Genomic DNA, 17,053 nt, shown 5'->3' with positions numbered 1-17,053 from the left:
GAGGAGCTCTTTCAGAGAGGTGATGGCCACAGGCTACTGCCATAACTTGTTCACCACCATGGGGTTGGAACTTTATTGCAGAAAGAACAGTCTGGGCCCTCTCGGGAAAATTTTCAGAAGACAGGCAACAAAAGCAAAAATAGACCAAAGGGACTTATCAACCCTAATGGACAGGGTGACAACGGCTGGCTGCAGAGTGGGAGAAGATCTTGGCAAATTTGTTAACATCCAGAACGCGTAAAGAAAGTCTACAGCTTAACAATTTGTGATCTGATTTGTAATCGGATAATCTGATTTTTAAAAAGGGCAAAGGACTTGAATCGACATTTCTCCGGAGATCATCTACAAATGGCCAACGTGTACAAGAAAAGGTGCTTCACGTCCCTAAACGCAAGAGAAGTGCAAATCAAACCACAGCTATCCCCTCGCACCCATCAGGACAGAAAGGTGAGGTGTTGGCGAGGACGTGGAGAAAGGGGAACCCTCGTGTGGTGTGCGTGGGAACCCGGACTGGTGCAGCCACTGCGGAAAACAGCGTGGAGGTTCCGTAAAAAGTTAAACATGGAACTATCCTGGTTCTGGGCTTACACCCAAAAGGTTGGAAAGCTGGGTCTCTCAAGAGAGATGTGTGTGCCCGCGTTCATGACAGGCGTCAAGAGGAGGAAGCAGCCGAAATGTTCTTGGAGGGCTGGGCGGATCAACCCCTCGTGGTCTACCCCTGCAGTAGAACAACTTAAAAGGAAGGATGTTCGGACACCCGCCACAACGTGGAGGGACCTGGGACATCGACACTCAGTGAAACAAGCCAGTCACAAAAAAGACAAATGATGCATGGTTCCACTTACATGAGGTCCCTGGAGGAGTCGGATGCATGGAGACAGAAGCCTTGCAAGAGGAAGATGGGGAATGTTTCATGGAAACAGAGTTTTAGTTTTGCAAGATGAAAAAGTCCTGGGGATCGGTTGCACAATAACGTGGACATTCCATTCACCGTTGAGATGTACACTTGAAGTTAATAAAGATGTGGGGTGCCTGGGGGGCTCGGAGGGGTAAGCGTCCGGCTTCGGCTCGGGTCATGATCTCGTGGTCCGTGGGTTCGAGCCCCACATCAGGCTCTGTGCTGACAGCTCAGAGCCCGGAGCCCGCTTCGGATTCTGTGTCTCCCTCTCTCTCTGCCCCTCCCCTGCTCACACGCTGTCTCTCTCTCAAAAATAAATAAAGATTAAAAAAAATTTTTTTTAAATGACAAAGATGGTAAAATTTGTGCCATGTGTGTGTTTTTAAGGTAGGAATATACATTTATTTTCAGTCCAGGTACCCTACATACGTCATCTCATTTGACTTTTGCAACTTTCAGATGTAGGCCTTTTTTCTTTTTGTTGAGACGTCATCGACATATAACATTGTATCAGTTGTAGGTGTAGAACACAGCGATTTGATATTTGTGGATACTGTGAAATGGTCTCCCCGATACGTCTGGTTAACATCAGCCACGGTAATAGTTACAACACTGTTTCTTCTAGCGATGAACACTTTTAAGATCTTATCTCTTAGCCACGGTCAAATATTCAAGACAGTGTTATTAGCTGCAGTCACCATGCTGTGCGTGGCATCCCCGGGATTTGTGTACTTTGTACCTTTTGACTTCCTGCACCCATTTTACTCACCCCTGACCCCTGACCTCTGGCGGCCACCAATCCGTTCTACGTATCTGTGAGGTGTTTTTTGTTTTAGATCCTGCAAATAAGTGAGATCATACTGTATGTGTCTTTCTCTTTCTGACTTATTTCACTGAGGATAATGCCTTCAAGACTCATCCACATCATCAAAAATGGCAGGATTTCATTGTTCTTATGGCTGAATAATATTCCATTGTGTGTATATTCCACGTTTCTTTCATTCACTCATTCATTCATCGTTGGATGCTTAGGTTGCTTCCGTTTCTTGCTGATAGTAAATAATGCTGCACCTGTGTTTTTTCTTACAGTGAAAACTTTCAGGGGGTGCCTGGGTGGCTCAGTCGGTTAGGCATCCAACTTTGGCTCGGATCTCATGGTTTGTGAGTTCGAGCCCCGCGTCGGGCTCTGTACTGAACCTGCTTTGGATTCTTTGTCTCCCTCTCTTCTCCTCTCCTGCTCTCTCTCTCTCTGTCTCTCTCAAAAATAAATAAACATTAAAAAAAAAAAAAACCAACAGAACTTTCAAGAGGTGTTCCTGCCATAGTAGCTGGAAGAGGGGAACAACTCTTGGGCACACCCCACTCCAGGCCCTCTCTGCCCCCACTCCCTGAGCAAGCTGGCCGCCCAATGGGGCTCAGCAGGTCTGAGAAGGGGTCTCAGGAGTATGGCCCTGGGTATGTCAGGGCTTCCAGCACCCTCCAGGCACAAGTGATTCTTACGGATTTCAGAGACAGGCTTGAGTCCAAAGCCTTACAGAAATTAGAGACCCTTTTTTGTTTGCCTGTGTTTAGACTTAGTAACTTAATTTGGCCAGTCTGTGGAGGAAAAGGTGATGGTCTTTCTTTTCTAGGAGTTGGATTACACATCTGCCGATTTGATAACTGCATCTTCAAGGTCACACACACAAAGCTCCCAGAGGCTCTAGGAACCGTGAATTATGAAATAGCACATACATGCCTGGGGGGAGGTGGGCCTCACCGGGGACGTGGGCATGTCACACCCAACAGATGCCCTTTTGGCCGTAGGCACCTGAGTAGGTTGGTGGACAGATGACCAGTGTTTCCTCCTTTTGAAGAAGGAAAATCTGAAGGTCATGGACGTATCTCCAGCAGGACCCACTCAGTGGGTGGTTCCAAATAGCTGGTCTGATGCAACAGAGTTATTCTTTCTGAGCTTTTCCGTTATGTGGTGCTCGCATTTATTGAGCACTGACTGTTTGCAGTCTTATGCTTGGTGCTGGACACATAAAGGTGAGGACGATTTGGTCTGTCCTGTGGAAGGTTTGCCGTCCAGCCACGGAGACAAGTAGGTTAAGCCACCGGTTACAATACCACGTGTCAGTGTTGGGTCATGGTGGTTTGCAAACCAGGAAGGCGTGGATTCATCCGTCTCCCGGGCACCTCCCGGGCTTCTCTTGAGCAGATCTGAAGGCAGTGAGGGCTCTGCCCTGCAAGGCTGTGCATGGGGCCGAGGAGGGTGAGGCGGCTGGAGGGAGCAGGGGGAGACCGGGAGCTAAAGACAGCTGGACGTCCATACGTACACATTCTCAAACACAACGTAGTGTCCTGTAAAGCTACCCTGTCAGGGCAGGACAGAAGCAAAACTTGACCCAAAGTCACATTGTCTGGAAAGACTTGATAAGTGAGCCTGTAAGGAATGTTCTGGAACATCTCAGCTCCAAAAAACAAAATAATAAAATGTGTTTGTTCAGGTCTTGCTCAAGAGAAGCTGGAAGCCTGTGATTCATCTCCTGGTCTGCTGTCCCTGTCCCCCAACCTAGCCCGGGAACGGGGACTGTGTCGTGCACGGGCTCAAAGCCGTGTTGGTGACTTTGTCTCAGCTCACTGATACATATTTGCTGAAGAAAACCAGGATGGTTCACTTGCAGTTCTGCATCTTGCAGAGACACGGCCCATGTCTTGGGGAAGTTAACAACCTGTCTGGGAGACAACAGGCGCAAAGCAGTCAGAGCGCAGGCCCAGGGTGGGACGGTGAGGGGTGGGGACCATCTTCCCCAGTTACGACACCCCAAAGAGGAATCACAGACCAAGGTGGGCACCTTGGGGGGGTGGCGGCCGTCATCTGTCAAGGGGAACAGCCACTTGGGGAACACGATGGCCCAGACACTTGGTCTGTGACCAAGTCCAAAAAATGGAAACCAGAGTTGCCTAAAAGTCCCACCTTGCCTGCTGCTGTGGTTATCTTAATTGCACACGCAGTGTCTCTCTTCAGTCCCACGTTCTCAGAGCTGAAGATGTGCGATACAGTTACCAAGTGTCTTTGTTTTGCAAAAGAATGGGGAAAATGTGAGGGTGCCGGCAGAGGAGCTGGCCCCAGACCCCTGTGCTGCTACAAGACGCTGACATTTCGCGATGATTTGTGTCGCGGTTGGACAGCAGCCTGCTGACTTTCTCCCTGTTGGACACTGGTCCGCACCAGCCCTGGCCCGGTCCTTCTCCGGCTGCCAGCAGGTATTTTTGTTTTTAGGACATAAATCCCGGCCCTTTCCTCGTCTTCTGGAACAGAGACATCTCTCCCCTGGAGATCGAGGTGAACATCCCCTGGGTGCCAGCTGTGATTCAGGCAGGAGACGTGCCTGCGCTGGGCCCCCCGGGCCCCCGAGCCCCCCCGGGAGCAAGCGAGGCTGCATGAGTGGGGTTCTCTGTCCTCGTCTGTCTGTCTCTACCACACTGGAGATACCCTCCCCATGCCCCCCGCTGTGGAGCCCCTGCAGTCAGCTAGGCTCTATCAGCGACTTCGGGTAGAATGCACGAAGGAAGAAAAATAAATAAAGTCAGACGGGGGAGAGGCAGAGCTCACACAGCCTGGGTGGATTCACTTTCTCTTACTACCAGAAGACTCAGGAAACAATGCAGAAAATATGAAATACATTCATTGGCTCTCCCGCCTCTTAAATGGTTTGACCTAAGCGGGCAAATCCTGGCTGGGGACAGGGGACATCTGGAGGACATCACTGTCTCAGGCCACAGTGGACCCAGCTCTTTGCTCTGGAGTGGGCATGGCGGACGCTTGGCCGTTCAAGGAGCCCAGATGACAGATAAGAGGGACGAACCCAGCTGCGGGTCCTCCCGAGAAGGCCACTTCAGTGTGACCCCCTGGGAGAGGCTCCTTGCCATTCTTCCGGCAGCTTCCTCCGTGGGGAGAAATGGATTTGGCCAAAAGAACAGAGAAGAGAAAATGAAGTCTATGTGATGGCGGCCAAGCACTCTGAGAAGGGGCTCGTCCCCAACGCTTTATTTTTCCTACGGCCAGCATCTGTCATTTGCTAGAAACCGCAGAATTGCACGTCACCTTGAAACAGGGATTGGCTTCCCCCGAGCTGGACGTCCAGCAGCAGATGGGAGCCAAGAAAGTGCTGTGAACTTTAGCTGCCTGACCAGGGTCACAGGAATGCCGTAGATCGAGCCAGACAAATCCCCATGCCGGGGGCCACGGGCCTCTGTGCATGTCTCCCCTGTCCCCACGCATCGAAACCACAGGTGAACAGATGGAGAGACCACCTCACAGATCCTTGGCCGAGACCTCTGGACCAGCGCCACTCAGGCCCCGAAGAAGGCTGACTGCGGGAGACTCGGGTGCAACAGAGAAAACGTAAGTAAAAGACACGGAAACTGGCCCCTTGCGGGGCTCCCCCGTCGGGCAGGGCTGGGGGGCGGGGGCCCCGAGGCCCGCAGGGTAAGGTTCAGATCCTCACCCTCTCGCCGCCTGTGGGCGTGGGGCCTTGGCAGAGTGGGGCCCCGGTGCCGAGCTGCGTGTGAGGGCGCCCGGCAGCCGCTGGGCCCTCACCAAAGGGAAACCGAGGCGGGGGCTCTCAGTGGCTCGTAACTTTTTGTACTCCTAAGAATTTCGAAACTGGGAAGAACAAAGCCCTGGGGAAATGACTGTAAAATGTTTCATGAACTACTTCTCAAGTGGTATCAGCCTCAAAGTATGTTTTCTCTGGATGACTCCCTTCTTCTTTCAAGGATCACTCAGGCAATAAGTAGGCACCCCTGGTGGGTCTGTTCCTCCTGGGGACTGTGGAAAGCCCCCCCCCACTTTGGGGACAGCCCCCAACACACAGGGTATCTGTCATACTGTGATACCAAAACCCGTGAAACATGAAAAACAAAACAAAGCAAGCAGGCCCATCTCATTAGGAACTTAACCCAAATTCCAGGTAAAGTATAAGAAAAATTAATTCTCTGGGGCTCCTGGGTGGTTCAGTTGGTAGGCCTCTGACTCGTCAGTTGACTTCGGCTCGGGTCACGATCTCACAGTTCATGAGTTCGAGCCCCGCATCGGGCTCTGTGCAGGCAGCTAGGAGCCTGCTTGGAATTCTCTCTCTCGCTCTCTCTCTCTCTCAAAATAAATAAACTTAAAAAAATAAATTCTGTGATGTTTCAAAAGTGTAAGACCCACGACATGGAGGTTTTACTGATGGACGATGAGGGTGATTTCTTTCACCCTTGGGTCCTTTCCTGGGCGTTGACACACGGGCAGTATTTGTCAACAGTATTTGTCAAATTGTTCGTGACCCTCACTGCTCTGTATGCAGTTCGTCACATCCACGGTCAGAAGAGAAAGGATCATCTCGGTGGATGCTGAAAAGGCATTTGAGAAAATTCAACGTATTTCTGACATTAAACTCTCGTACTTAGGATCTTCAGAAGCTACAATAAAAAGATTCTTCCTCCCCTTCCTAGAGTATGCGTCTCGGAAGCCGAAGTGACAGTCAAGTCATTTGTGTCAAAGTCAAGACTGTTCTCCCCGACGTACTGTTCTATAACATTGCTTTGAACGTTTTAAGTGATTCTGTAAAACAAGAAAAAGAAATAATGACGAGGTCTACCAGAAAACAGAACAATAAGAGATATTGTCTACCAGGAACCTTGCCCCCCACCCCATCACCAAAAACGTCCCTCCAAAACCTTTACGACTGATGAAACCATATAGAATGGAGGCCAGTTACTCAGAGAAGGTGTTTTTTGAAAACACTCTCATGCATGCTAGCAATAGCCAATTAGACCATGTAATGAAATCCAAGGGGCCAGAAAACAAAACTATATAATACCTCATGAAAACTATGAGATAGGGGAGTCCAGCAGAATGTTGTTTTGAATGAGGAGCCCTCTGTGACTGTGATGCTGTTTGGAAATGCTTATTACCATGGCCGTGACATTTCCTTCCCCAATTAACTCAAGTATTTAGTATGATTTTTAACTGGACACAATTATCCTGGAGTATATATGGAAGAGTAAGACTGCAGACATATCGGAGAATGTCTGACAAAGCAGGGGGGGCGGACGGGAGGGCCGTCCCTGGCAGAGGTGCTATCTGTCTCTGGGCCCTGGCGTGGAAATCACTGGAAGGTGGGGGGCAGGGTGAGGACTAGAAGGAAACTGAATGAAATAGTGCCAGAGAGACTTCCGGAAGAACCTGCACGTGTGTCTTATTCAGGTGCAGGTGAAGGGGATGGTTCTCGCGAGCGGTATTCCCAGGGTAACCCCAAAAAAGGCTGGGGTCTGGCAGGTCTATGCAAGAACAGCCTTAGAGGTCGTAAAGACCAAAGTTCTCTGTGCACAGCTGTGACCCCTAACTCTTGGGGTGCCCTCCTCCCTGACCGCACCCCTCCCTTCTCTGTGAGCCAGCCAGTGAGTTGTTAATGCGCGGGTCTCTGCCGTCAGAGGGGCGCAGACCTGGCCCTGGCCGTGTCCCCTTATCAGAGTCCACGTGGACACCTGTAGACAGAGCTACAATTTTCTGCAGTGAATCTGGAGTTAAATGCAACGGCAGAGCAGCTCACAGGGACCCTGACACAGTGCAGGTGACAGCACCCGCCTGATGGGTTTTCCAGGTGAGGCCAGGACCCCCAGCTTCATGTGGCGTCTCTTCCTCCAGGAGATAACACAGAATGAAGACATGTGCCCCCAGACAGGAGTGACAGTGCAGACTGAATCCTAGACCCGGGCCCAGGAGCCAAGTCGAGTGGCGGCCGGGCCGCCAGCTGGACACGCGACCTGCTCTCGTTACTGCCGGCCACCTCCAAGAGCTGACTTTTGTCTTTAACGTTTTGTTAAATGTTAATGTTGGAGGCCGTGGCAAGAATTTGCCCATTAAACATACCAACGGAGGGCATGTAATCGTATAGAAAGGCTGACGCCCAAGTAATGAAAAGTGAGACCGTAATTTAACGAGAATTCTGATCGTACGACATCCAGTCCAATGAGCGCTTCATGCAGAGACGAACTCCGGCAGGCACAGGGAGGCAGGGAGCCTGGACACACGGCTTCCAGGCTCTCTCCCCGCTGGGCCTGTGCCCCCCTCGGGGTGGGGGGGTCTCTGCCCTTGTCTTACCCCAGCCCGGGCATCTTGGAGAGATGGGGGCTCAGTGATGAAGAGATCATCATGGGGGCTCCACTGGACTGAGTGGGGGTGAAGAGCACCCCATCAATGTGACCGTCCCTGTCCATCTTCCTAGGACTGTCCTGGTTAATTCCCGTGTCTGAGTCTGCTTGTTAACTGCCCCCTCCACTATCAAAACTGGCTCACTTTAGGGGACGCATCATAGGGTCCACGCACACACACACGCACACACTCATGACCTCTGCTGCTTTCTAGGGAAGGCTGTGCCTTAGAACTACTCGTGGGGTTTTCTGCTCTCTTCCCTGCTGCCTCCTCCCCATTGGGAGGCATGTGCTGAAAATCCCTCCCCCGTGATTCTCACCCCCAGAACCAGGGACCAGGTGGCAAGCTATGGTGTGTTAAGGAAGGAATGGGGGCATTATTTATTTTTTTTAATTTTTTTTAATGTTTATTTTTGAGAAAGAGAGACAGCGTGCAAGCAGGGGAGGGGCAGAGAGAAAGGGAGACACAGAATCCAAAGCAGGCTCCAAGCTCCGAGCCATCAGCACAGAGCCCGATGCGGGGCTCCAACTCCCGAACCACGAGATCATGACCTGAGCTGAAGTCGGACGCTTAACTGACTGAGCCACCCGGGAGCCCCAAGGAGATTTTATTACTAAATGTCGGGGGCACTTGTGTCCAGAGCAGTGATCTCTGGTGTTGCCTCTTTCAGCGAGCCCTGGCTAACAGGGGGTCACAGAGAGCAGAGTGAGGGTCCCCTTTGTGCTCCTCTCGGCCCCCCTGCTCACTCACCTCCCTCCTAGAGGGCCCCCTCCCGGGCCTGCTTCACCTGTGCCGGGGCTTCCCCTGGACTGGCCAGCCTACCTTCCTGGCTGTGAGCTCACTTCCCTGTCGTGGCTCAGTTCCATTCAGCAGCCCAGGCTTGTGCATCGCCCCAGTCCATGGTCTGCATCTGTGAACATCTGTGTCAGGAAGTGCCAGAGAGCGCTGCACCCCAGGAACGCCCCCCCCCCCGCCTCCCACCTGGGCTCTCCCAACCGTGGGAGCCATTGGGCCACACGGCATCTCTTTCTGTCGTTGGGTCCATCTGTGTCTCACACATGCACACACCACGCACGCCCTTGCCCTCACACACTCTTGCACGCACACCCCTCACACACCGTTGCACACGCACACACAGTGCCGTGCTCGGGGGGTCAGGACCGCACAGGGAGTCGACAACCTGGCGGCTGGGAAATACACCAGCGCTGCTCTCCCCGCTGCGCCGCGGCCCTGACAGATGCAGGAGCCATGCGTCCTTGGCCGTGCGTCCTTGGCCGTGCCGGTGTGCCCTGCGTTGCAAAACAGACCGCGCTCGCGAAGCATGTGTGAATTTAATTTGGGTTCGCGTTGACTCATGTTATTATGATCTCAGAGCCTCTTCGCCTCTGCGGTGATTGGCCGTCCAAGGCAGCGGCCACCACGGAGCTTCCGCGCTGCCCTGGCCTCGCCACCAGGGTTAATGGGCTGTGAAAACACTTGGGTTTGGGAGGAAAGCCTCTTGCGGGGCAGAGCTGTGTGCGACTCAGATTGCCCTGGCGAGGGGGCCCTCCGGCAGCCGAACTGCCGTGATAACCCACTTCTGAGTGTTGGCCGAACAAAAAGCTGCTTTTTACAGAGGAGAAGGGTATTCTCTGAGCCTGCAGAGACCCGGGCAGTCCCGGCCGCCCAGGGCAGCTGAGGGCCGGGCAGACCCAGTTCCCGATGGGCAGGGCTCAGGGGAGAGGGGGCTCTGGGATGACCAGTGTCTGGGCCCCACGGCTTTCCCAGTGCCTGACCTCTTGCCCTGCTGTGCGGCTGGCCGGGTGCTGGGTGCAGCCTGTCCACCGTGGCCCCGGGGGCAGAGAGCCAGGGAAGGCTTGAGCCGATGTCTGCCGGACAGAGCTGCCCTGAGCGCAAACGTCTCCCCATCCTGAGACAGTGAGCCCGAGGGTATTCAGACAGGGCCGGGCAGCCTGTGGTCACCGTGGCCCTGGAGGGACTTGGGACCTCCACTTTCTGCCTGTCGCGCTTCAAGGACCTCGGAGGGGCACCGTGGCGGTCACTGGACCCTGCCTGCTTGTGAGGATGGGGCAGAGGACGTTTCCTGCCCACGGGAGCCGCCTCTCCTGGCCTGCTCTTCTCACTGTCCCGAGAGCACAGGCCGGGCCAGCAGGACCCATGTGAGTGTAGACAATGGCTTCACCACATTACTCACTGGGAAAACTCTGCTGATGTGAAATCCACTCGTGCTCGCTTCTGCAGCTGCTGTTCCTGAGGAGCTGGGCGGGCTCTCTTGACATTAAACAGGGCAGACGAGGGGGGAGAGCACGGTGGAGGGGGAGGGGCAGGAGACACCAGGGAAGTGACGGAGGTGGGATGGCCCAGCCCTCCTCGACCACATGGCCCTTTCGTTCCAATAGGAGGGAGGGAATGGGAATTTGAAAACAGAGCAGGGAAGACAGTGTGTGAGCAGCAGAGTTTTCTAGAAGCCTGGCCAGGGAGGCACCCCAAGTGCGTGGAGGCATTGAGGAAGGTGGACCCCAGCCTCTGGGGCATTCAGAAAGGACAGCTAGCGGAGGGCGTGCTGGCTCTGCCTTGTGGAGAGGGAGGTGGCCCTGGGGAACGAAAACCTGACGGGGCTGTGTTTTTGCTGGTTCCCAGCTGCATGACGTACATGACTGTGGCTTTCTCTCCTGGAACACCTGCCTCACTTTTGTATTACGTGGCCGGGGAAGGTCAGTCCACGAAGCCGGGGGCAAGAGCGGTGGGTCTGGTCGCAGCCCCTCTGTCCCCCAGCCCTGGGCGGGGCGGGGGGACACCTGGGACTGGCCTGAATTCCCTCTGAATTCTCTGAATTCCCTCCCAGCCTCCTCTTCTGTTCAGAAATCCTTCTGCTAACACCAGGCCCCTCCCCAAGAAGGACCGTGAGGACCTTCCGAGCTAAGCATGTGGGCCAACGACGGACGGTACGCCTTCACCCCGTTTTCTGGAACACGTATATCGGATGCCATCTGTGCCCCTGGACAGAACGTGTGAGGGAGCCCTCCAGTCTCCTTGAGTTTCTAGAAAGTCATGAGGCCCCCAAAGACCATGAAGACCCCTGATCCAGGCACCCCCCCCCCCCATTTCTACCTGGGAGAAGTGAGGACCAACTTGGAGAGATGTGCCCAAGGTCACTCAGATGGCAGGTGGCAGAGGGGAGGCAGGTGGGCTCAGCCTGGCCTGATGGAAGCTTCCTTCTGAAGCAGCCTCATGCCCATGGCAAGTTCTACAGCTGGAGGTCTTGCAAGCCCCAGCTGGTGCACGGTGGACCCCGCTCCCTGCTGGCCACACCACGGGTGCCCAAGTGTGAGTGCCAGGAGAATCCTGGGCCTCGGGCTGGTTACTTACCAGGCTGGAGGGGTGTGGTTCCCTCGCACGTGCCCCCCAGCAGGGCAGGGGTGGGATGAGCAGTGCCCTTCCCCCGACCCGGGCATGGAGACCGGAGACAGACAAGGCCTGTGCAGTATCACCTTTCTCACAGACGCAGGCCGACTCCCCCACGGTGCCGGCGGAACTGGACCAAGGTGGGCCCCCCTCGTGGTCCACCGGGTGGGGAACCTGCTGGAAGGGTGCACGGGGAACACCTGGTCCCTGCAGCCAGCTCCAGCTCCTGGCAGAGGGTTCCAGACCCTGCGCTGAATGCACTCCGTTTTCTCTTCCCAAATCAGTCATTGGCCACTTCTCCAGCTTCCCTGGGGCGGGGGAGGAGGCAGGGGGAGGCCAGGGTTTCATCGACTGAGCTTTCTCTCTGTGGGAAGAGATGTGGCAGTGAAGGACACACATGAAGACATGTTTCCCGGAGAAGCTGGGAGCAGGTTGGGGCCAGTCCAGCCCGCGGGAGCCTCCCCAGCCTCCTGGCCCATCAGTTCTCAGGTCTGTCCCAAACAGTGCAGACGGCATGGGGGCCGGGACACCGTGGGGCTGCCGCCTCCCTCTCGGGGTCCCCTGTAGCGCTCGGGCCATCTCAGGGCGTGCTGCGGGGCTGGAGGGTCCCCCACTCCTCCCGACCTTCTCCCTCCCAGGGCCCACGCGGCACCCCGCCGAGGCCCTGGTTCGCCCAGTTTTATTGGGTCCCGGCGAAGAGGTGGACAATGAAAAACTGGCCTCTCAGGGGTTTGTTGTGCACAGTTGACAAAGGGAGAGTGTTCTGTTTGTGACTCTGCCCGTCATGGCTGTCTGGTGTTCTGTCTGCTGCACCAGCCCACGGCCCCGAGGAGTGTGCGGAGGTCTGGGCACCCTCCTTGCCCGGGGCCTGGGGGTTGGTATCTGTCAAGCAGGTGAGGTTCTGTCTGAGAATTGGGAGTAAGGGCGAGAATTCCCCCTCGAGATCTCCAGGAATCCTGCAAAACCTCCTCGTAACGGCTCTGCACCACCCTGGGGGGATGAAGGGGCTTTTGGAATATGTTAGGATCATTTTGGAAAGGCAGCCAAGGTGGTTTTTACATTCTTAGAGTATGCTGGTAATCTTAGCTCGCAATCATATCGCTAATGAGTTTCCCACTAAGATGTGAAATGTGTTCTAAAGAGTAACAGAAAGGCGCCCATGTTTTACGCCTGCCAAGACCCTCTTCTGGGGTCTGAGTCCCCAGCCGCTAGTGAAACATTAGCCCCTGCACCCCTATAAATATCCAAGGTCACAGCTTTGCTTAGTGTCAATTATGCCTTTGACTCCACAATTAATACCTAAACCTCAAGCTAGACTATATCGGAGGGAAAATGGTTTCTGTCCACATCCTTTTGGTTCACTGAAACATTTCCATTTCTGCTTCTTTGGTACACAGCACAAAGTGCGCGGAAGAACTCAGATTTCTCCCCAGAGGGTGCCGTAGGGTCACCGGTGCAGCAAAGATGAGCCCAGTGTACATGGCAACCCCATCATCCAGCCCCGAGTTCACCTTGCTCCAATCCCTCATCCAGCCCTGAGTTCACCTTGCTCAACATTTGGGAAAGCAATCCTCTAGAATGCTTCCTGGAGCCGCTAGGTTGTTGCATGTGTGCGGTGCTCTTGGCCGCCATCTTGGTGTGTGACTGTATGATGCTTATGAGCTGAACGGGGCAAGCGGGTCCAGAGGGAAGGCAGGGAGGCGTGCGGCAGTGGAGGGGTTGTGTGTTGGGTCAGCGGGAGCTCTGTCTTCAGCATGGATTCCCAGCAGCAAGAGAAGCTGCTCCACGAGGGAGGCTCCGAGTGACCTCCCGTTGCCAAACCTTCCTATCGTGGTGGAAGTGTAGTTTCCGAAAGAGAGCCGGGAAAGAGAGGGAGAAATGTCGTGTCCAGGCAGCCCCGGAAGACGGAACTTGGAGTAGATGGATTCACCACACCCAAGAATGTGCTTGAACAATGCCCAGCAATCCTGGGGACAGATGCCAAGAAGACTCCGTGAAAGGCCAGTCCACTGAGGCACCTTGGAGCTTTCTTCCAAGGGCAACACAGGAGCTTCCCCGGAAGTCTGGTGCCATTAGACGCAACATGGCAGCTCACTGCACCATGGGGGGCCTCCCGGAGCCACGGGTCCCAGTGGAACTTTCACGCCAAGGACACCGTGCCGCGGTCCTGGGGACCAGGTGGCCCATCACTCAGGGGAGGGGGAGGAGAGTGAGGAGGCACTTTCCAGTAATAACCCGCCTTCCCTCAGTGCCCCACCTCTCCCCAACCAAACAAGGACGGAGGCTAGTGACTAGGACCCCACCAGCACGAACTTCAGCTCCAATTCGTATCACTGTATCCATCTCGGTGTTGTGCCCTTCTGTTGATCTTAATGAGTGCTTTTTTTAAAAGTTAAGTCCTTTCACTGGTTGATTTAGCATCTTGCTCTCTGCACCGTCTCCCTACCCTACGTCCCCAGCCATTATTCCTGCTACCTGTGAATTTTCAGAAGTCTGATCCCAACATTTGGTAGAGATTAGTGAAATTTAATTATCAGACAGCTTCTCGAGGGAAATTATTTTGTGTTTTGGACAAGCCTTTATTAAAAAACCTTGCTTTGGCCTTTGAGGCGGACTCAGTGGCTGTCTCCCTCGTGCTCCTCAGGACCCCTGCAGCTGGGCAAGGCCATGTGACTAGTTCCAGCCAATGAGCTTTGGGAGCAAGGGCCAATAGCATTTCCAGGCTGAAGTGTGGAAGAACCAGTGTGCGACTCCAGTCTCCCCGCCGCTGCCCCAAGGGGCCAGAAGGCGTGTGTCCCAAACGACGCATCTACAAGATGGCAAGGACCCCGCCAACTTGGGTCCTGGGAGGCTGTGTGGAGAGGAGCCCCCGCTGACCTGAACAAGCAAGAACGGACAAGACGCAAATGACCACCGTGCTACCCCGGTGAGTTGTGGGGGTCTGTTTGTCGTCACAGCAAAGCCTCGCTTGCCCTGACGGAAACACCCTGAGAAAAGAGGGCAGATGATCTGGCGTCGCTCGTGGGTCTCCCTTGTGTTGCCGCAGGGCCCCGGACGGGTACGCCCTGCTCTGTAAAATGGACGTGTGCTTAGAAAACTTATCTAAAGTGAGTCGCTCCACGTTCATTTTTAGAGAAGCCCGGTTTCTAAAGGCACTTTTCCCTGGAGCTTTTGATAAATCATAAAACTTTGCAAAGGGTGTAACCATGGCGTCATTTATGTGTTTACTAAACGTGGGTCTCGGTATACCAGATTTCCTTGAAATAACTCATAGTCGATGTTGAAAATGTTTCATCGTTTTGCACTGCCCCTAAGCGTTATCTGACTTCTGATCTTTGGCTCAGGGTGTATTGGCTTGTCTTCGAGGCCCTTGCCTCCGTTTTGGGTTTTGTTGGGACTTCCTTGTGTCTACTGACTTTTCTTCCCGTGCACTTTATTTTAAAGTGGATTCACCCTGAATTCTTCAAGACTCGGCAGAACATCTGCATCACATCTATTTATTGACAAAACTCCATTAAAGAGGGTCTAGAAGGGAAAGCGGGTTTCTGGATTTAGGATTGAAAGTGGAAGTCCCAATCCCCTTGTAAACACTGCCATCGACACTGGGGGTCTTTCTTGGCAAAAGACGTTATTATGGGATGTTAAGCTGGAATTCAAATGGTAGTTAAATGCATGAACAATGTGGAAGGGGGGTCTGCACTTAAGCAGCAGGCCTGGATTTAGCCGAAAAATACCCCAGCAAGTATCTGGACACGTAGCTACTCAGCTCTGAGAATAATTGCCAGGGGGCTGCTCTGTTGTCTCTCAAATATAAGCGGTCGCTTCTGGCTTCCAAACTCGGGAATATTGTTGCAATCCATGAAAAAAGACACAGGGAAATTTGGGAACATACACAGCTATACAGGCACCCGTGCACCTGTGAGCCCCCCCAGTGACTGCTCAGGCTGATGATGCTTCCAGAAAGGAAGACACCAGAAGTGTTCTTTGACACGTGGGTGATGAAAAATGTTCTTTTAGTTGGGGCACTGGTTGGCACAGTCGGTTGAGCGGCTGACTTCCCGTCAGGTCATGATCTCACGGTTTGTGGGTTCGAGCCCCACATCGGGCTCTGTGCTGACAGCTCAGGGCCTGGAGCCTGCTTCAGATTCTGTGTCTCCCTCTCTCTCTGCCTCTTCCCCAACTCACACTCTGTCTCTCTGTCTCTCCCTGTCTCTCTCTCTCTCTCTCTCTCTCTCTCTCAAAAATAAATAAACATTAACAAAATTTAAAAAAAAAAGAAAAATGTTCTTTTAAGAAGAGGGACTCCAGTGCCTTCCTTGGGTACCTCCTGGCTACCTGCTCCCTGGCGCTATGGCAGGTCCAGGGTGCAGAGAGGCTCCTTATCCGTCCGCTCCCAAATCCTGGCCATCCTGAAGGTGCCGTATTCAGCAGAGGGTCATGGGGGCAAACAGAAGCCAGGCGGCAGGACCAGCCAGGTGTGGCGGAAGCGTCATTCCACACCCTCAGCACATGCCGGCTCCTGTGCGACGGACCAGTTTGAAACAGCATGGGTGTATGACCTCTGCCCCCCCACGGGGACACCAGTAAGGACTGTAGCAAACTTGGGACGAAGGTGACCCTTAGGGAAGAATGGCGGGGGGGGTGCATGTGTTTATATGCGACGTGTGCACATGTGACGTGTGTCTGGAGCATGTATGTGCGTACGTACGGTATGTGATAGTGTGACAGACACACGCGCGCGCACACACACACACACACACACACATCTACTCTAGAAGTGCACCAGTTGCACAAATAGCGAATATATCTAAACATCAAAGGCCCTAAAGTCACTGCCAACCAGCTGTGCTCTGTCCATCCCTGCGTTTCCCGAGTCTAAGCAGAGCCAGCCACACTGCGCACGATAGATATTTTTTCTATCATTTCAAAGAAAATTCTGTCTATATTTGTGCCATAAATCAGGCTGCCTGATTTATTTGCCTGCAGTGTCCAGACACCCCAAACCCAGATGAAGTCAGTGCGTGTGACACGGAGTAGGATCTTGTCCCTCACACCCCTCCACCCTCATTTGTAACTGCCCCGCACCTGAGTGCCCTCCGTGCGGATCTCTTAACGCTCCGCGAGCACCTGCCACGCGCCCGCTGGCCACTCACCTGGGGCACAGGCGGACGCAGCCCGCTTTATAGGTGAGACACCAATTGGAAGGGAGACACGGCCAGGCTGTGCACTCACAGACGCTGGTCACGGGTCTTTGCAGGATGTGACAACATCTGGTCTGGGTCACAGCCGCTGCAGCGGGACGGGAGCCCTCGAGAGCCAGGCAAAAGTCAGGGCTCCCTCATCATGACATCCCGGGAATGCTTTTGTTTATTTTCAAACGCTTTGCTCCCACAGTCCCCGTGGGGGAGGGGTCAGGAGCCAGCCAGGGATCTCACGAAACTTGTCAAATTGAAGGAACCCGTTCTGTGTACCGCACAATCAAGGAAATGGTGTCTCCCTTAGGATTTTTTTTTCACTATTTTTAAAAATGTTTTTATTTCTTTTGAGAGAGAGAGACAGAG

At 53.7% G+C, this 17,053-nt stretch overlaps 1 protein-coding gene across 3 annotated transcripts in view; it reads left to right on the top strand.

The window, feature by feature from the left end:
• The window catches only part of TWIST2 (twist family bHLH transcription factor 2), a 77,762-nt gene that overhangs the window by 19,758 nt on the left and 40,951 nt on the right, over positions 1-17,053 (top strand). The window contains exon 2 of one of the 3 annotated variants that reach the window (XM_058699380.1): positions 306-2,097. The exons of the other annotated variants lie outside the window; for them this stretch is intronic. The gene's annotated coding sequence lies outside the window, so the exon portion shown is untranslated. Of the gene's footprint in view, positions 1-305; positions 2,098-17,053 lie in introns of those variants that run through there. 3 annotated transcript variants of the gene reach the window in all.

This window comes from Neofelis nebulosa, chromosome 2 (genome assembly GCF_028018385.1).
Source record: "Neofelis nebulosa isolate mNeoNeb1 chromosome 2, mNeoNeb1.pri, whole genome shotgun sequence".
NCBI lineage: Eukaryota > Metazoa > Chordata > Mammalia > Carnivora > Felidae > Neofelis > Neofelis nebulosa.
This window is presented reverse-complemented; position numbering and strand designations above follow the sequence as displayed.